General features: G+C 48.4%; 1 protein-coding gene across 3 annotated transcripts in view; it reads right to left on the bottom strand.

The window, feature by feature from the left end:
* Nucleotides 1–3,161, bottom strand: part of FBXO17 (F-box protein 17) — a 28,300-nt gene extending 25,139 nt beyond the window's left edge. Inside the window, exon 1 of one of the 3 annotated variants that reach the window (XM_041743212.1) lies at nucleotides 2,973–3,161. The gene's annotated coding sequence lies outside the window, so the exon portion shown is untranslated. Of the gene's footprint in view, nucleotides 1–2,956 lie in introns of all 3 variants that reach the window. The other 2 variants (XM_041743209.1, XM_041743210.1) reach the window with 2 other exon arrangements.
* Nucleotides 3,162–20,474: the final 17,313 nt, after the last annotated feature.

The raw sequence follows: 20,474 nt of genomic DNA, 5'->3' as shown, positions 1-20,474 counted from the left end.
GAACTTCTAATAATTCCCAACTCTTTGTGGTTACGGGAAAATTAAGTGAGATCCAGGCCTGGCCCTGGATGTCACAGAGGTGAGGTGGGACTGGAGCACTCACCTCACCTCCGTGTCAGCATCATGCCGTCATTGAAACCTCACCACAGGAAGGGGGTGCTCAGGGGACCAGTGCCTAGGAAGTCAGGACCAAACACAGCAGGGCAAAAAAAAAAAAAAAAAAAAAAAAAAGACCAATGGCAAGATCAGAGCCATTGGGTGATTTTTAAAACAGAAAAAGAAAATGCCAAGTTCAAAATCTATCTGAGGGTGCCTGGGTGGCTCAGGCTGGTAGCGAGCCGACTCTTGATCTCAGGTCTCGATTTCAGGGTTGTGAGTTCAAGTCCAGAGTTGGGTGTGGAGCCTACTTAAAAAATCTATCTTAGGGCACCTGAGTGGCTCCATGGTTGAGCGTCTGCCTTTGGCTCAGGGCGTGATTCCAGGGTCCTGGGATCAAGTACCGCACCAGGCTCTCTGCAGGGAGCCTGATTCTCCCTCTGCCTGTGTCTCTGCCTCTCTCTGTGTGTCTCTCATGAATAAATAAATAAAATCTTTAAAAAAGCCTATCTCTAGAAAAAAAGAGTAGAAGGAAGGACCCAACTGTGGTTATGATGTTAGCATAGCACACTATGATAGTTAAGAAAAATCCTTCACAACTAATAGCTACGGTTAACTGCAACAACTGCTCTACACAAGGGGCCAGGGCTTTACACAATTTCACAGATGTCTCACAAACAGGTCCAGTTTTGAGCTGGGGAAACAGGCTGGAGAAGTGGAGCCATGGACCGAGGTCACCTGACACGCAAGGGGCAGAGCTGGGATTTGAACCTGGGTGTGGAGGACTCCAGAGTTTGTGCCACCGTACGTAAATATGTCTTGATCTCCTTCTTAGTTTCTACTTTGTCTTACTTTATTTTCCCCCAATTTCATCATAAAAGTTTCATGGAAAAGTTGAATGGAGAGTAAAATGCACATCTCTAATATGTCCCATGTTTTGCCATATTTGCTTTCTATCTTTTGATGAATTCTTAAACACTTTGATGTGCATCTTCTAAGAGAGAGTAAGGGGTAATGAGCCCTGGGTGTTATATGCAACTGGTAAATCACTAAATTCTACCCCTGAAACTAATAATACACTATATGTTACTTAAATTGAATTAAAAACAAAAAAGAAAAAAGAGGGATGCCTGGGTGGCTCACTGGTTGAGTGTCTGCCTTTGGCTCAGGGCCTGATCCCAGAGTCCCGGGATCTAGTCCTGCATCAGGCTTCCTGCATGAAGCCTGCTTCTCCCTCTGCCTGTGTCTCTGCCTCTCTCTCTGTGTCTTTCATGAATTAATAAATAAAATCTTTAAAAAGAAAGAAAGAAAGAAAGAAAAGAAAGAAAGAAAGATTAAAAAAAAAAGAAAGAATAAGGGGGCACTATAGGTCTACACTACCACTGAACACCATTTCTTAAGAGACATCCATTCTGCTATCTAATATTCATTCCATGAATGATTTTCCCCATTGTTTCCATGGACTTTTGTAGGGATTTCTGACAAAACTGGGGACTCACACAGAGCTGGGGGTGGTCATGTCCCCCTAATCCCTTTGAGTCTAAAACACTACCCCTCCTTCTATTTTCTTAAAGAGACAGTGCTTCTATAATAGGGGGAAAAAAAGGTAGACTCGTTTCTATTTGATTTACAAACCACATAATATGACTTGATTGGATGAAAAAAATACTGTTTAAATAAATATAAAAACTTTATTTAAAAAAATATTAAGGCAGATTCCTCTGCCAGGCCTCACTAAATGGGGAGTCAACAGATCCTATAAACATTTCATGGAACAAGAAACACGTTAAAAAAAAACAACAACTTTTTTTTTTTCTTTTTTGATGTTACAAAGGCAGCCAATAGAGAAGCTACAAGTAATGTGGGATTACACAGGGAGGAGAGAGACTCGGAGACCAGGAAAGCTGTCTCCATCTATTTTTAGCAAGGGATTACTGGACATTGTCTAAAAATTGACAAAATAAGAAATAATCCCAGGGTTTGCTTTAAAGGACTGTAAGTAACTACCAGAGGAACAGAAAGGAGCAAAAGTTTAAGCCGAAGCACCACAGATCACGAGTTACTGTTGCCATATCTGAAAAAGTTATTTAATTACATAAAATTTTAGCGGACTGCGGGGCTGCTGTTTAAAGGGCTGGGTTCGAGGCAGAGCTTTGTGGGCCTCAGTGCTCTTTGGTTCTCGTGTCCTACTGGGGGCCTTCAGAAAGCATTTCTTTTACAAGGAGGTTCCTAATATTGCGGTCTTTCCAAAGTGTTAGGTTACTGGATGCTCTCCGAGGCTGGAGGCTCCAGATCGACAGGAACGAGATACGGAGCGTTACAAAATATTACTCAACGCTGCAAAAGTTAACTCAGAAGAACAAATCTTAAATTGGGAAGAGCGGCCGCAGCTAAAAACAAACTTGCTAAATCAAGAAGCGGTGCTCGGAGGCTTCTGATTCACCGATTTGGCGAAGGGGCTGCCAGCGAGGAGAGAAATCAGAAAAGTGGTCTGGCCTTTCGCGGGCTGCCGAGTACACGTGTGGATCGGGGGCTTTTTTTTGGGGGGGGGGGAGGGTTATCCCAGGGTGGCCTCGGCTGGGGAGCAGCGGAGTGGACGGCGGGGGCGTCGGGAGACCCGTTTTAAAAGCAAAGCCCTTTCCTTTCCGTACGACCTGGGGCCTTTGAAACCTGACTCTGGACTCACTGGGGCGCAGTTGGCTGGCGCGGCCGGGGACCCGGGCGGGGCCCGGGCAGGGGGCGCTGGGGAACGGGACTCCGGGGTCCCGCCCCTGCCGGCCGGGTCTGGGGCTGAAGTCCTTCCCCGGGCTCCCCCAGCTGGGAGTGCGGACCGGACACGGGGCCCGACCTGCGTCCCTACCTGTCCCGGCGCTCACCTGGCGGCCAGCTCGGAGGCGGCGGCGGGCTAGGATCCCTTTCCCCACCCCGCTCTGGGAGGCAGTCAAGGGGCTCCCTGGGGTCGGCCCCGCCCAGGGAGCCCCGGGACCCGCGGCCTGGGCGGTCGGCCCTCTGCGGGGGCGGGGGGGAGGACGCCGGGCGGCGGGCGCGGGGGCCGGCGGCTCGGAGGTCGGCGGGCGGGCGGGCGGCTGCGGCGGGCGGGCGGGCGGGCGCGAGGCAGGGGCGGGATCCGGGAGGCTGCAGGCGCCGGGGGAGGGCCCAGCTGCCGGAGGCCGGCGGGGAGGGGACGCAGCCCCCGCGCTCGGGGACCCGGGGCCCGCCCCTTGGAGCGGCCGCACGTGGCCCACGTGGGGACCTGCTGCGGGCGCCGTGCGGTCTGACACCCGGTGCCCACCGCAGCCACCTCCGCCGGGCGAGGGCCACCTCCCCGAGAGCCTCCGCGGTGGGCCCGGTTCCAGCTGCCTCCTCCCCCCGGTTCTGGTCTTCTCATGCCGGCCTCCTGCCTGCAGCCGCCTCCGCCGTTCAAACGTCTCTCCCCCATCTGGCGGGCGCCGGGGACGGCTTAGCGGTGCCTGCGACCCCGGGCCGGGTTGGGGCGCGGGGTCAAGTGCCCATCCGCAGGGATTCTCGCGCGTCCACGCCGTGTCCCCAGCGTAGAGTCTCAGGACCCGGGTCTGTTCTTGAGTGGAACCTCCCTGCCGCACACACACTTCTCTGCGGCAGCCACAACCCGTGCGCCCCTACTTTCCAAACCCGCCCGCTCCCCTCAACTGTAGGCCTATGAACTAACCCGAGGTTCAGCTACCAGTAAGGGATGGGGCCCGCCCCATTTCTCTCTTGCCCCCTTGGGCAGTCCCAGCTCCTTGCGATTGCCCTCGATCGCCCAGGGGACCTCCAGGGACTGACCTGGGGGCATCCCAGAGCCACCCCTCTGAAGGCCAGGCCTCCCCCGCCAGTCCCAGTCCGTGGCAGGCACCGTGCTAAATAAAGGCTGTATACGCGTGACCCGAGGACGACGCTCACGAGACACTGAGGCCTGGAGTTACGTGGCCTTTGCACGCATTGCAAGTCTCTTGTTTGCGGGGGTCACAGGGCAGGCCAGGCTTGGAGCGTGGGTTCCCCAGGTCCCCTCTGCGGGGAGACCCAGCGAGGCGCCGCAGCGCCATCGTGAGGATGCAGCGAGGACCTGCGCGTGCAGCGCCGGATGAACGTGACCTCTCGTTGATACCAACCGCCTTAAGAAGCGTTTTCTACTGTGGGTTGTAAAACTCTGGTATTATTGGTCGTATTTTTAGTACAGATCCACACACCGTCCTTTACCTGAAAGACTTAGAACTATATGGTTTGGAGTGCGGATTTTTTTTTTTTTTTAATTTTAGAAGGCTGTGGAACGATTATACCATATACGGGTTCTGCAGTATTCCCAGCAGGGTGCACACAGTACTCCACCACCACGTGGCATTTCTGTTTCAAAGCGCATATAGAGGACTACACACTTAATGGAATAGAAGTTATAAATAACCTGATGTCATTTTAGTCGTGTCTTACTGCTTGGAGAGTTTGGGGGCCTAATTAATGAAGCAGGTCGGTTTGTGCGTAACCAATCGCCTCGATGATTTTTAAAACTGATACCATTATTAAGCACCTACTGTGGACCAGGTGCGGATTACATAGTTTATGCAAGTTTACAGGCACTAAACAATTTATTTCATCAAATAATGAGGTTTATTACAGATGAATTAGGGGGAAAACTCACAGAGGGTCCCCGGTAAAATAATTGGATCATCAGGGCAGCCCGGGTGGCTCAGTGGTTTAGCGCTGCCTTCAGCCCGGGGCCTGATCCTGGAGATCCAGGATCCAGTCCCACATCCGGCTCCCTGCTTGGAGCCTGCTTCTCCCTCTGGCTGTGTCTCTGCCTCTCTCTCTCTCTCTCTCTCTCTCATGGATAAATAAATAAAATCTTTAAAAAAATTGGATCATCAAAGGATGCTAAAACCATTGGTAAAATGTTGGAGAACAGTCCAGAATTATTATCCAGCTGATGACTTATTCATTGCTAACGGGAAAAATGTACCTACCTAGTGAGGAGGGTGACACCCTCGTAACCAAATGATCAAACAATATCCCCAATAGATGGACAGCATGATGTCAAGGATCTCTTGATGTGACACTAGAGAAAGCACATAAAATTACCCATGCAGAATGCAGAATTCTTGTAGGGGGAAAAAAGTTAACATTTAATTACCAGGAAGCAATCAGACATTGAAAATACATATATATAATATATAAAATATATAATATAATAACTACCATATATATTTATATATAATATATAATTTATAATTATATAATGTATATATAATATATACTTATATATAATTGTATATATATAAATAATCAGGGGATATATGCCAGGTAACTGGCCAGTACTTTTCAAAAAAGTCCATATCAATACAGTGTGCCCACCTCGACTGGGTCCTGTGTGGTGATCCTTGCCTGCTCCTTGCCAAACTCAGATGACGACAAGGCTAGTGTCTGTAGGCGATGGGGCTGTGCTTCCTGTTACAAAAGCTGGACTGTTTCCCTCCGGGCCTCTGGCCTGAGCTGGAGCATGAATGGCAGCTTTGTGTCTGGGTGTGGGCCTTGCCTTCAGCCTGGCCTCACATGTGGGTGGGTGAGAGGCCAGGAGCCCCGCTTGGCGCTGCCCTCCCGGCCTCCACCAGTGCCAGACTAGGACTGGCTTTTTTCAGAAGCCAGCACCCACCCTAGTTAGCATCTCAGGCTATCGGAGAGCTGGATCTCTTTAAGGAACTGCCCTCTGGTTCTTATTTTCCTGTATGTGAATGTTGGGTGGCCTGGGGAAGAGGGGAGGCTGAGGTACAGACTAACATCTGAGCCCCCCTTGGCTGTCTTTTCTCACTCTCACCTACTCCCTGCAACTCTGGTCGTACCAGGCTCCCTCTTCCCTGCAGCCCTTTCCTGAATGCAATGACCTCCTCACTCTGGATCATGTTCCCAAGCCTTTACCTGGTCGGTCTCCCAGAAATGTGTCAGAATCTCTGGTGTGTGGATGGTCTCCACAGTGGCCGAATAATGACCCCCTAAAGACGTATCCATGCCCTAATCCTTGAAATTTGGGAATATTACCTTCCATGGCAAAAGGGCTTTTGCAGATGTCATTGAGTTAAGGATCTTGAGATGGGGGAGATTATCTGGCTGGGAGTAAAGACTCCTAACTCTGGGAAAGGAACAAGGGGTAGTGGAAGGGGAGGTAGGTGGGGAGATGGGGTGACTGGGTGACAGGCACTGAGGGGGGCACTTGATGGGATGAGCACTGGGTGTTACACTATATGTTGGCAAATCAAACTCCAATAAAAAAAAAATACAAAAAAAAAAAAAAAAAAAGCCCAGGAGTAAAGGTGGCCACTAGAAGCTCGAGAGATGCGAGGACACTGGGCTCTCCACTCAGTGTCTCCAGAAGGAACCAGCCCTGACAACACCTTGACTTTAGCGCAGTGAAAGTCACTTGGGGCTCTAACCTCCAGAACTGTACTAGGAGAAATTCAGTAGTTTTAAGCCACTAAGGCTTAAAACTGGTATGGTAATTTGTTGCAGCAGCAACAGGAAATGAATTCAGCTCCCTTCCCAAGCCCTTGGGCATTGTCGGTTGATTTATCTTTTTCTTCTCTCACTTTATACCAGTGAGGGTGCAGAAGCATCTCCTGATGACAATTCCTGAGCGATCAGAGGAAGTCCCCTAGCGGTCTCACTGTGTTGTCAGTTCCCTACGAATGAGGGTTGGAATGGACAAGCCAGATGTCATAGGCTGGCAGCCTCCGGGTTACATCAGGTCTACACGCAAGTTTTATTTAGCTGCCAATGTTTTTTTTTTTTTTTTTTAAGATTTTATTTACTTATGTGTGTGTGTGTGTGAGAGAGAGAGAAAGCATGAGCAAGGGGAGGGACAGAGGGAGAGGGAGAAGCAGACTCCCCACCAAGCAGGGAGCCCAATGCGGGGCTCGATCCTGGGACCCTGAGATCATGACCTGAGCCAAAGACAGACACTTAACCGACTGAGCCACCCGGGCGCCCCTAGTTTCCAGTGTTTTAAAGCTTTCTCAGTGTATTTATTTTATCAGGATCATATCATGTATTATATAAAATTTGAAAAGTATTAAAGAGGTTTCCAGTGCTGATCTCTCTTCTGCCTCTGCCCTCAGCTGCTCCCAGTTTTGCCCTGGATTGTGACATGTTCTTGCAGAGCTTTTCTATACATATACAAGAATTTTCACATAATACACACTCTAAACAAACAATAACATACCATACAACCCCTGTTTGACACTCTGAGTTTATTATTTAATATAGTTTCATCCTAGGGATGCCTGAGTGGCTCAGCAGTTGAGCGTCTGCCTTCAGCCCAGGGCGTGATCCCGGGGTTCCGGGTTCGAGTCCCACATCGGGCTCCCTGTGTGGAGCCTGCTTCTCCATCTGCCTGTGTCTCTGACTCTGTGTGTCTCTCATGAATAAATAAATAAAATATTTTTAAAAATATATAGTTTCATCCTTTTGCCCTAATACAACATAGAGTTTCCTTTTTTTTTATTTTTTATTTATTTTTTATTTTTTTTGAGAGTTTCCTTTTTTTTTCTTCTACAGCCACACAGATCTCCATTGTGTGTACATACCTATTTTTCTCTTGTCCTTTACTGACAGAGATGTAGGGTATTTCCAATATTTTGCTATTAGAAACACGGCTACCAAATACAATGTGAGTCATCTAGCATACTTATTATTTAAAAAAGTATTTTAAAGGAAGAAGGCCCTTTTGAAAAATTTATTTGAAAAAAAAAAAGAAAAATTTATTTGAGAGAGAGAGAAGTGAGTGAGAACGAGCAGGGGAAAGGGCAGAAGGAGAGAATATCCAAGCAGATTCCCACTGAGTGGGGAGCCAGACCCGGGGCCCCTCTCACAACCCATGATATAAGACCTGAGCTGAAACCAAGAGTCGGACACTTAACCAACCAAGCCACCCAGGTGCCCCTAGTGTATTTATTACTGATGTGGACTATATCACACAGTATACATTTCTAGAAATAGAACTGCTGGGTCAAGAGATATGTGTGTGGCCATAATTTTTAAAAGGCACAATAACAAAAAAAATTTTTAAAAATAATAAATAAATTTAAAAAGGCACAATAATGGTATTGCTGAGGTGGTGGACAAATCAAAATCCTCATACACGAATGCTGGTGGAAATGTAAAAATGGTATATTCTGCTAGTTCCTCCAAAAGTTGAACATAGAACTACCACATGACCCACAATTCCACTCCGAGGTGTATACTGAAGAGAAATGAAAAAGCATAAGTCCACATAAAAACATGCACACAAATGTTCTTTTTTTTTTTTTCAAGATTTTATTTATTTATTCATGAGAGACAGAGAGAGAGAGAGAGAGAGAGAGACAGAGACACAGGCAGAGGGAGAAGCAGGCTCCATGCAGATGCAGGGAGCCCGACGTGGGACTCGATCCCGGGTCTCCAGGATCACGCCCTGGGCTGAAGGTGCCACTAAACCTCTGAGCCACCAGGGCTGCCCACAAATGTTCATAACGAGATTATGCATAATAGCCCAAGGAAGGAAAGACCAAAATGTCCATGAACTAATGAGTAAATATAATACAGTAGAATGATCAGAATGGCTTATTTGGCCGTAAAAAGGAGGCAGTACTGATCCATGCTACAACATGGATGAACCTTGAAAGCGTGTGACAAGTTAAAGGAGCCAGACACAAAAGACCACGTGTTGTACTGATTCTTTTTATGTGGAATGACCAGAATAGGCCAATTCGTAAAAACAGAAACTAGATTAGTGGTTGCCAGGGGCTGCAGGGATTGCCGGGAATGAGGTAATAGAATGTTCTAGAATTAGTGATGATAACTACACAGCGTTGTCAGTATACTAGAAACCGCTGAGTCATACGCTTTTAAATGATTAATATTATTGTTCTGTGAATTCTATCTCCATAAAAAAGCGATACTTAAAATAAGGTATGTGCATGAAATTATGTTAGCTACTGCAAAATTGCCCATTATTCACCAATAATGCATGCAAGCAGCCATCTTGCCATGCTTCTAGATTCTCTACCATCCATGGGCCTTGTGTACAGGCAGGAATACTAACTCATCTCTGTGCTCTGAAAAAAAAAAAAATCATTAAACCCTTATTCCGGGGATCCCTGGGTGGCGCAGCGGTTTGGCGCCTGCCTTTGGCCCAGGGCGCGATCCTGGAGACCCGGGATCGAATCCCACATCGGGCTCCCGGTGCATGGAGCCTGCTTCTCCCTCTGTCTGTGTCTCTGCCTCTCTCTCTCTCTCTGTGACTATCATAAATAATAAAAAAAAAAATTAAAAAAAAAACCCTTATTCCTCTCAACCAGATTTCCCTAACCACTTAAACACCCCTGCCAAATGCGATCCCCTTCAACTCTTCGCCCTTCTAGTATCAGATGCCTGCAAATGATGTTGTAAAGGACCCAGCGAGCAGACAAAGCTGGCGTGTGATCTAATAATGATTATAAAACTAATTACTTGTGCTGACGCATGTCACAAATGTGCTGACACCGTGGCTTCAAATTTGTTTCTTTTTTAAAAAATTATTTATTTATTTATTAATGAGAGACACACAGAGAGAGAGAGAGAGAGAGGCAGAGACACAGGCAGAGGGAGAAGCAGGCTCCATGCAGGGAGCCCGATTGGGGACCCGATCCTGGGTCTCCAGGATCAGGCCCTGGGCCGAAGGCGGCCCTAAACCGCTGAGCCACCCGGGCTGCCCTTTAAATGTGTTCCTTTATTATTGCCATTCCAATTTGTGTTCTTCTTTTCCAAGGGAGTTTGCTTGTACTCACCCACCATGAAGAGTCAGGGTTACCGCCTCAGGGCTGCTGAGGTTCTGGTGTAGGTGGATCCAGTTTCAGGATGACCAGTGATTCAGGATCAGTGATGAGACCGGGGAGCACCCACCCCAGGAGCCTTCCTCTGATGTGATGGTTGCTCAGGGACCGTCTGCGGGTTTGGCTCTGAACAAGCACATGGGTTTGGGTCAGGGCCCGGGTCAGGCTTTCCCCTCAGAGTCTCATGTCTTCTGAGCACCTTCTCCCATAGTTGAGGCTGGCGGGGTGGACTCTGCGGTGTTTTGTCCTGAGCAGGACCTGTTTCTATCCAGGTAAACCCAAACTCATTGGTGCAGCTTAATAAAACCCCAACCATATTTATCGTGATAAAAAAAAAAAAAAAAGTAACACCAGATTTGTCAATTTAGCCCTTTTTAAGTGCGCGATGCAGGGGCATTAGCTTGTGTTCTTAATGCTTGGCAACCATTCCTATTCTGTTTCTCCAATTTTCCATCACTTCAAACCATAACTCTGTACCCATTAAGCAATAATTCCTCACTCCCTCCTCCCCATAGCCCCTGGCAACGTCTAAGCTACTTTTTGTGTCTATTGAATTGGCTTATTCTAGATATTTCATGTAAATGGAATCATAGGATATTTGTTCTCTTGTGTCTGGCTTCTTTTGCTTAGCATAACGCTTCCAGGTCCATCCATGTGGTAGCGTGGATCACACGCTTCCCTCCTTCTTACGGAGGGGTAATATTCCATGGTCTGGATGTGCTGTATTGTGTTAATCCGCTCACCAGTTGGTGGATGTCTGGTGTCTGTCCACCTCTTGGCTACTAGGCACAAAGCTGGTATGGACATTCACCTGCAAGTACCTGCTTCAGCCCTGTATTCAGTTTTTCCAGGAAGATTCCTAGACCACATGGCTGGGTCATATGGTAGCTCCATGTTTATCTTCTTGAGGACCAACCAAACTGTGTTCCACAGCGGCTGCACTATTTTATACCTTCATCAGCGACGAATGAGGGCTCTGATTTCTCCACATCCTCACCGACGCTTGTTTCCCCTTTTTATTATTATTATTTTTCTGAGAGAGAGAGCACACATGTGCGAGTGTGAGTGGTGGGAGGGGCAGAAGGAGTGAGAAAATCTTACACAGGTTCCACACCCAGCACGGAGCCCAATGTGGAGCTCGATCCCATGACCCTGAGATCATGACCTGAGCTGAAATCAAGAGTCGGTGGGTCAACTGACTGACTCAGTTGGGCCCCTCCCCGTTTTTGTTCTATGATAGCCCTTCTGTTAGATGTGAAGTGTTGTCAACAACCCCAATTTATTTTCCCACCAACCATTAAGATGTGAGATATCAGTTGTCGGATCACTATGTTGTACGCCTGAAGTGAATGTCAACTGTACTTCAATTAAAAGCATTTTTAAAAATGAAATACTGAACATCATTTACACATAAGGACCTGAGATATCAAGCCCTTACCAGTTTGCCGATTCAGTGTGTTAGCAAACGTTCTAAATTTGGGCCTGAGAAGTGAAAAAATGGGAACTCGTTATGGCCTTACTTTGCATTTCTCCCATGATAAGGAGGCTGATCATCTTTTCTTGTATTTAAGGATGTTGAGCATTTCTTTTCCCATGATTTTTCTGTGAATTAACCTTTGCCCACTTTGCGGTGATTACTGGTCACATGCTATGTTTTAAAACTTGTCTATTAGTGGGATGCCTGGGTGATTCAGCGGTTGAGCGTCTTCCTTTTACTCAGGGCGTGATCCCGGGACCCGGGATCGAGTCCCCACATCGGGCTCCTACGTGGAGCCTGCTTCTCCCTCTGCCTGTGTCTCTGCCTCTCCCTCTCTGTCTCTCACGAATAAATAAATAAAATCTTTTTAAAAATTAAAAAAAGAAAATAAAACTTGTCTATTAGGGGGCTCCTGGGTGACTCAGTTGGTTAACGTCTGACTCGTGGTTAGCTCAGGTCATGATCTCAGGGTTGTGGGATCGCCCTGAGTTGGGCTCCATGCTGGGTGTGGGGCCTGCTTGGGATTCTCTCGCTCAATCTCTCTCTCTTTCTGTGCCCTTCCCCTGCACCTCCACCCCCACTTGGGCTCACTCTCTCTCAAAAAAATAAATAAATAAATAAGAAGAGGTCTGTTGGTTGCAAACAGTGAAAAACCATAGGAGTGATGTCACCTAAAAGTCTAATTTTCTAGCACCCCTTGGCAGTGGAAAGGCCCAGCAGCGTGGCCCAGGTTCTCAGATGGTGGGGAGTGGCTGGAGGAGGTACACTCTATCTATCGGGTACATTCTCTTTCACGTCACGGTCTCCGCCCCGAGCTGTGGTATGCATGGGCCCATCACCTGTCAAAATGCAGGTCTGGCCCTGTGAGCCTGTGTGGTGGTAGCCACTGGTGATGTAGGAAAGATGTTGGGGTTTGGAGCTGATGGCCAAGAAAGAATTCTTGAGAGGTCTTTGGTGCAAAAAGGTGGTTTTATGAAAGCACAGGGACAGGATCGTGGGGAGAAAGGGCTACAATGGGGTCATGAGGAGTGGCCCATTATGTACTTTCATGTTGGGAGGGGGTTAGGGATTATGTAAGTCTCTAAGTAATTTGGAAGCAAGGTTTCCAGGACCTTGAGGGACTAGCTATTGTTGGGAAAAGGTCATTTATTACTGTCCAATAAAAACATGAGTCATGAGACCCTTCAGATGTATATGGGTGGGCCATGTGCTTGGGAGATGATCGTCAACACGTATCTTGGAGGGTAGAGATAAAGGAAGTTTCCAAAGGAATTTTTATATATTAAAGGAGACTTAAAAGATCCTGGGGGTCAGGCTTAGGTTGCCTTTTGCTCTTAGCAAAGTATTAACATCGAGGCAGCTGAGCTCCTAGAGGAAGGTCACTCTGCCTATTTCAAGGGCTTGTCAGTGGGCTGTAGGAAGTAAGGAGATTTAATTTTTCTTTTGCCTTCCCCACATTGCCAGAACAATCCTTTCAAAGCACTTGGGCCTCAGCTGGGCCCTGAGCCCTGAGAAGAGAAAAAGACTCTCAAAAGCAGAGCTGGCCGGTCATGTCTTAGTGTTGCTGCTACAACAAAAGGCCCCAGATTTAGTGGTTTAAAATGTCACATATTTTTTTTTAATTCTTTTTTTAAAAAATTTTTATTTATTTATGATAGTCACACAGAGAGAGAGAGAGAGAGAGAGGCAGAGACACAGGCAGAGGGAGAAGCAGGCTCCATGCACCGGGAGCCCGATGTGGGATTCGATCCAGGGTCTCCAGGATCGCGCCCTGGGCCAAAGGCAGGTGCCAAACCACTGCACCACCCAGGGATCCCAAATGTCACGTATTTATTCTCCTATAGTTCTGAAGGTCAGAAATCCAAATTGGATTTCACTGGGCTGGAGTCAAGGTGTCGGGGCAGCATTCCTTCTGGAAGAGGCTCTTCGGCAGAATCTGTTTGCCACCTTTTCCAGATTCTTCCAGGGGTGGCGGGCACTCCTGGCTTATGGCCACAGCGCTCCAGCCTGGGCTCCCCTCCTCTCCCTCGGCCCCCTCATAAGGATGCGTATGATTTCACTGAGGGCCCACTTGGGTGACTGAGGAGCATCTCCCCCTCTCAGACCCTGTCAAGTCCCTTGTGCCATATAAGGTGACATTTACAAGTTCTGGGGATTAGGACCTAGATGATGGGGGTCATTATTCAGCTTACCACAGACCACAGTTATTTTATGATCAGAGTAGTGTCCACCCTCCTAGTTATTACATAGCAATTCCTCTATTTGTTGGTTCCGAAATCAGAATGCCAAGTGTGAGGCCAAGGGCCCTAGGTGTGTTGTCCCATGTAAGGCTCCCAGCACCCCTCTGACGCAGGATCCACTGCTATCCTAAAGGTACAGGCCAAGCCAACTCCAGAAGGGGAGCAGCCAGGGGTCCGACCCGGGAGCCTGCAGCTGCTATCCTGGGCTGACCCATCTACAAGCATAAGAACCACTATTACCCTCAGATGCCCCCTTCCCCCGGCAGAGGCTTTCCTAAGGCTTTGTGTGTGTTGAATCTTGTAAACGGATCCATTGAGGCGTTGGCTGTCTGTGAACTCCCCCTGCCATCACTTTATGAGGTTGGCCACCCCAGCAGGAGAGGCCCCGCTGAATCAGAGAGCTAAGACCTTGGGGTCACCCGTTGGTGCTTGCTCACCACAGGGCCTCTCTGAAAACTGTGGGCTCGGGTCCTGCCCACGCAAATCATACTTCCGGGGGAATGCTGTGCAAAGTTTTCTCTAAGGCAGCACTGGCCAAATACCAAGTGTCTGTAACCTGGCTCTCCTTTAAAGACTCAGGCTTAGAAAGAAAGGCAGCCAGTAGCTTTCATCAAGCTGGCCAGCTGAGGTACTGGGAGCCAGTGGGTTGCCAGAGGTTCTGCTGGGCCATAAGAAGAGGATTTGAAAAGAAATGTATGAATCTAGCCTTGAGAAACAATACTTCCCTGGGGAAAGGAAAGAAGAGCCGTGTTTATATGACTGATGGCCTGTGTGCTAGCAGCGGGGTGCCCTGTGATTTTTTTTTTTTAAGATTTTATTTATTCATGAAAGACACAGAGAGAAAGAGAGGCAGAAACACAGGCAGAGGGAGGAGCAGGCTCCATGCAGGGAGCCCAATGCGGGACTCGATCCTGGGACCCCAGGAATACGCCCTGGGCCGAAGGCAGGTGCTAAACCTCTGAGCCACCCAGGGATCCCCGCCCTATGATTTATATGAGAGAATATCTATTTATTAACAATTATAATATGGGGATCCCTGGGTGGCGCAGCGGTTTAGCGCCTGCCTTTGGCCCGGGGCGTGATCCTGGAGACCTGGGATCGAATCCCACGTTGGGCTCCTGGTGCATGGAGCCTGCTTCTCCCTCTGCCTGTGTCTCTCTCTGCCTCTCTCTCTCTCTCTCTGTGACTATCATAAATAAATAAAAATTTAAAAAAAAATTTAAAAAAATGTTTAAAAAAAAAACAATTATAACATGTTTTGGGGGGTGGGGAACCAAAGGCATGTACTAAGTACACCAAATATGAGATCTTGGTTGGTTATCATTTTATCATTGATAAGAATGAGGCTGGGGGGCCCTGGCCTGCTCGGTCAAAAAAAAAAAAAAAAAAAGAATGAGGCTCATTTACAAAAAAGTGAGGGGGGGTTGTTGATTAAAAGATTATACAGAGTATCTTTGGGTTTTGGAAAAGCTGAGATTTAGCTCTTCTTTTTTTTTTTTAATTTTATTTATGTATTCATGACAGACACGGAAAGAGAGAGAGAGAGAGAGAGGCAGAGACACAGGCAGAGGGAGAAGAGGCTCCATGCAGGGAGCCTGACACAGGACTCGATCTTGGGTCTCCAGGTCACACCCTAGGCCCAAGGCAGCACTAAACCACTGAGCCACCCGGGCTGCCCAGATTTAGCTCTTCTAACAGAGATCCAAGTCAGAAGTTTATTTTGCTCTCCCTATTTCTTTCTAGGCTGATAAAAATGGCTCTGCTCCATGAAATCAGTCAGGGATCTTGTTCCTTCTGGGCGTTGGTCTTGTCTACTTGGTCAGATGGGCTTGTCAGGACTACCACACTCCACATCGACCATGCCGGCTGCAAGGGAGTGTGGGAAATTTAAGTTTTCTTTTGGGAGGAGGGTGTCTTATGCCTAATAAGATTGTATTACTTTTTTTTTTTTAAGATTTAATTTATTTATTCATGAGAGACACAGAGAGAGACACAGGCAGAGACACAGGCAGAGGGAGAAAGGATGCAGGATTCAATCCCAAGATCCCGGGATCACAACCTGAGACAAAGGCAGACGCTCAACCACTGAGCCACCCAGGTGCCCCAAGATTCTATTACTATTGCGTTAGTTAGCTACTGCTGTGTAACAAACTACCCCCACACACAACTTAGTGACTTAAAACAACAGACAAAATTAGTAGTAAGGTGTTGGCCAGGGCTATGGTCATCGCAAACCAACCACGGGAGGGTGCTTTACTGGCATGCTTGCTGCTAGGCCTCAGGCCCTTGCTGGCTGTTGGCCAGAGACATCAATTCCTTGCCATGTGGACCTCTCCACAGGGCAGCGCGCAGCTTGGCTTCCCACTGAGCAAGAGAGCAGTGCAAGCAAGCTGGGAGCCTCAGTCCACCGGCAACCTAATCTCAGAAGCGACATCCCGTCACTTCCCCATGTTCTATTTACTAGAAGCGAGGCACTAGGTCCAGCCCATCCTCCAGAGGAGGGGACTGTGCAGGGCAGGGACACCGGAGGCGGGATCACTGGGGGCCAACTCACAGGTGCCTCCCACAACAGTGGACTAAGGGGAGGTAGATTTGGGGGTTAATCAGCTGTGTGTAGCCCCATTTCTCTAAAGGAAAGTCAGTAACTCATCCTGGCGAGGGAAATGGCTTCTAGACAGCAACAGAGGACGGAGCATCCATGCGAGCATTCTGGTATCATTAGGGGAGACATTTGTGGACAGAAAAGACTCATTACTGTTTGTTTTTTCTACTTATTTATTTTAGGGGAGGTGGGGTGGGGGCAGAGGGAGAGAGAGAATCTTAAGCAGACACCCCTCCACCCCAATAAGCTGAGCATGGAGCCCTACTTGGGGCTTGATCTCACCACCCTAAGATCATGACCTGAGCCAAAATCAAGAGTTGGATGCTTAACCGACTGAGCCACCCAGGCGCCCCTGATGACTGTTTTAAGTTAATCTTCTATGTATTAAAACTACCAATATACTTAAAAAAAAAGATGGTGGGGGGGATGCCTGGCTGGCTCATGTGATTCTCCATATCAGGGTCATGAGTTCAAGCCCCTTACTGGGCACAGAGCCTACTTAAGAGACACCAAAAACTAAAAGAACTACCAGTAAAAAAAAAAACAAAAACCATTATTTTCCTTAAGCTTCAAAGTTCTATTTCCAAATATTATTCTATTATAAATCTAGTAAATTTTACCAGTCACCTTTGGGGGAGGTCTTTGATTAATGTTCAACCCCTGCCAGTTTCAACTGCTTCGTAGCCCATTTAGAATCTTAGTAAATTAATTTCCCTTAAACGTTCTGCTTTCACAATTTTAAACTGTTCGATTTTCTTGGAAGCTCAACAGAATCGCCTAAGAAATAAAAGCTTCCCAGGTGCTTAACTTTTATAATAAATTATAAAAGTATCAAGATATTTTAAACATTCCAGTACCGTTTACTCACCTAGAAAAATTCTCCTTTACATTTCAGTGAAAAATCACTAGTGTATAATAATGGATTGCTCAATTATGCACTTTCCGTCGGAAGACTTGCATCTACAGGATAAATGTGTCATGTTTTTGCTTATGCCAAATTCTCTTAAGCATTACTTAAGCATTTAAATAACTTTAAATACCGAATATCCTGGATGATTCTTAAATATAACACAGGAGTATTAATTCTGTGGCCTCAATTGACTTTCTTCTTTTATTTATTTTTTTAGGTAGGCTCCACTCCCCACGCGGGCTTGAACTCACAACCTTGAGATCAAGAGTCGTGCTCTACTGATGAGCCAGCCAGGCGCCCAAGATTTCTTTTTCATTTTAAGCCTTGCTTACAATTGGGCATTAAAAGACATTTATAAGGAAAATTTTACTGGCAAGGTGAGGTTAGTTCTTGGCCAGAGGTTTGGGACTGGATTGGAGCTACAACTTTCTAGCTATGAAAAAAAAATTAACAACAACAACAAAAAACCCAGAAAAAGGCCCCAGAATGCTGAGCCCTTTTAATTTTTTTTTTTTAGCCCTTTTAAAATAGTTACGATAACAAAGGGGCTCCTGAGCTGTAAAGTGGGGGTCCTCGGGCCTGCATCCCAGGTCAGGGTGTACCATGACCTCATATGTGTGCAATTTCACACTCGGTGAAATCAGAGGAAATCTGCTCTGCTACCGGCTTGCTCACAGCTGGATTGGCGTCAGCTGGTCTGTCTGCTGCCCAGCTCCCTGCTGCATTCTTTCCCAAACCCCGAGGAGGCTTGCTGTCTGGCCTGGCCACAACCCCTGGAAGCTAGTGAAATGACCTCCAGTGTGTTGAAGGCATCACTCATCACCCCTTACCCTGGCTGTGCCCTGGCCAGGCTGAAGTGAGGGTCGTGACCCCAGAAGTGAACAGAGAGGTCCCGGAGGGTCCCTTGGGGACTGGAGATCTGGGATCTGGAGATTGTCCCTGGGATGAATCCGCTCTCACGGCTCTGTCCATGGAATGTGGGGAGGGTGCCACCAGCCTGGCATTGACCAGCCTCGGAAGGGGGGGGAGTTGGCGGCAGGGCGTGGAGCTGCTGGGCTCAACTTCTTAAAAACTCCAGAGGCCCTGTCGCCTGGAGGAGGGGATGCAAGGGGCCCACATGGGGGAGATCAGATAACAGGCTGCCTGGGGTGGGGGGGTGGAGGGGTGTGCTGGAAGAGGACAGTGGAAGGAGGCTGGCCAAGTGACTTCAAAGCCCAGCCCTGCCCCTTCCACCCACACAGAGAGGGGCCTGGGGAGGCAGCGCAGTCAGCCCGGGGATGAGCACCTACTGGGCGCAGCACCTGCTATACGCGGGGTGCTTTGCCTGGGTCCCGCTGTCGCGGAGCTAGCTAGATGAGGCCTGATCAAGGTGAGAGGTGAGCCTGCCCTGTGACCCAGAGCCCTGTGGCCCCGCACGTGGGCCAGATTCTGTGTATATCTTGAAGGAAAGAAATGGGAAATTTGCCGTCGGATTGAATGTGGACGTGGACGTGGGAGAAGGGGAGACAGAGAAGTCCAGCACCAGGCCAGGGGCTTGGATCCGAGCAGCTGGTTGAACGCAGGGGTCTTTTCCTGAAGAGGATGTGAGGCAGAGGTGGGGAGGGGGGCAAGAGCAGGGGCCCAACACCAGTTTTTTCTGGGCGTGTGCTGGGAACTTCACGGAGCACGTTTCTCTAAATGTAACCATAATCTCAGTATGAAATCCATTTTATTATTTTTTTAAGATTTTATTTATTTATTCATGAGAGGGAGAGAGAGGCAGAGCCACAGGCAGAGGGAGAAGCAGGCTCCAGGGAGGGAGCCCGACGTGGGACTCGATCCCGGGTCTCCAGGATCATGCCCTGGGCTGAAGGTGGCGCTAAACCGCTGAGCCCCGGGGCTGCCCAAGAAATACATTTTCCTTAATCAGTATCTATATGAGTACACAGAATTTCTTTTTTTTTTTTTTAAAGATTTTATTTATTCATTCATGAGACACACACACACACACAGAGGCAGAGACACAGGCAGAGGGAGAAGCAGGCTCCCCGAGGGGAGCCCAATGTGGGACTCGATCCCGGAACCCCGGGATCATGACTTGAGCCAAAGGCAGATACTCAACCGTGAGCCTCTTGACAAATCAGTTTTTTTTTTTATTGTATTTCGTTTTTAAAAAAGTACTGATTGTGATTTTATCAAATGAGTCACCCCCCCCCCCAAAAAAAAAAATTGGCAAACCACTGTTCTGAGGTCTAGAAGCTTTGGCTTATTACTGCCCTGGAGAAGGCCGGGAGCCTAGGCCGGAGTGAGTGGAGGGGGGAAGCCAGGGGGAGCTGGGAGGTAGAAGCAGAGGCTCCCGAGGACCCCTCTAGGCATGATGATGCCCTTAGGGGGTGGTTCAAAGGCAGGGCTGCTGAGCCAGTGGGGGAGGTGGCAGGGACAGGCCCCGCGGGGCAGCAGGCTGCGTGAGTGTTGGGCAGGGCTGAGGAGGAGGCTGCAGGGGGGTCCGGGCAGGCATCTCTCCGACCTCACTCCTGCAGCGGCCTGGGTCTGTCGCAGGGTAGAAAGGACAAGTGGTGGAGAGCTGGCCCTGGGGCCCCTGGGATCTGCCCTGTGCCGGGTGAGTGAGCACCCACCTCCTGCCCCGCAGCCCCAGGGGTTCCACAGCTGGATTAGGGTCATGCAGGAGCCTGGCCGTTTCTCTTTCCCCTCCATCATCTTTAGCTTGTTGGCTTTACCCTCCAGGATGACAGCCTCAGCTGCACGTACCGTAATGACACAGGGGCGGGACGGAGCAGGAAGGCAAGGCCACCCAGCAGAGCTCCCTTGTCCAGAATTGGCCACGTGGCCACTTTTTCTGCACAGGAGTTTTCGAGAACAAGCATCGGGCAGAGGAGAACAGGTGAGCCACCACATCTGGCGGACTCTAGTTCCTCTCCTGAGGCTGGTGCATTGCTGCACTGACAAATATCAGGGTCCTGGGGTGCCTGGGTGGCTCAGGCCATTAGGCGTCTGCCTTCAGCTCAGGTCATGATCTCAGGGTCCTGGGATCGAGCCCCGCATTGGGCTCCCTGCTCGGTGGGGAGCCTGCTTCTCCCTCTCCCTCTGCTGCTCCCTTGCTTGTGCTCTCTCTCTCTCAAATAAATAAATAATTTTTTGGGGAAAAAAAAATGTTGTAAGAGTGGGACAGACATAAATTTTTTTTTTCATGTAATGGACAGAATTAACCAACACGGGCTATCTTTGTCTAAATGGGTGAATCTTGCATCAACATTGAATGAAAGAAGCAGGCCACAGAAGGATGCGTGTTGTATTCTTC

Source organism: Vulpes lagopus, chromosome 2, assembly GCF_018345385.1.
Source record: "Vulpes lagopus strain Blue_001 chromosome 2, ASM1834538v1, whole genome shotgun sequence".
NCBI lineage: Eukaryota > Metazoa > Chordata > Mammalia > Carnivora > Canidae > Vulpes > Vulpes lagopus.
Note: the sequence above shows the minus strand (reverse complement) of the source record. Positions and strands in the feature narration are given on the sequence as shown.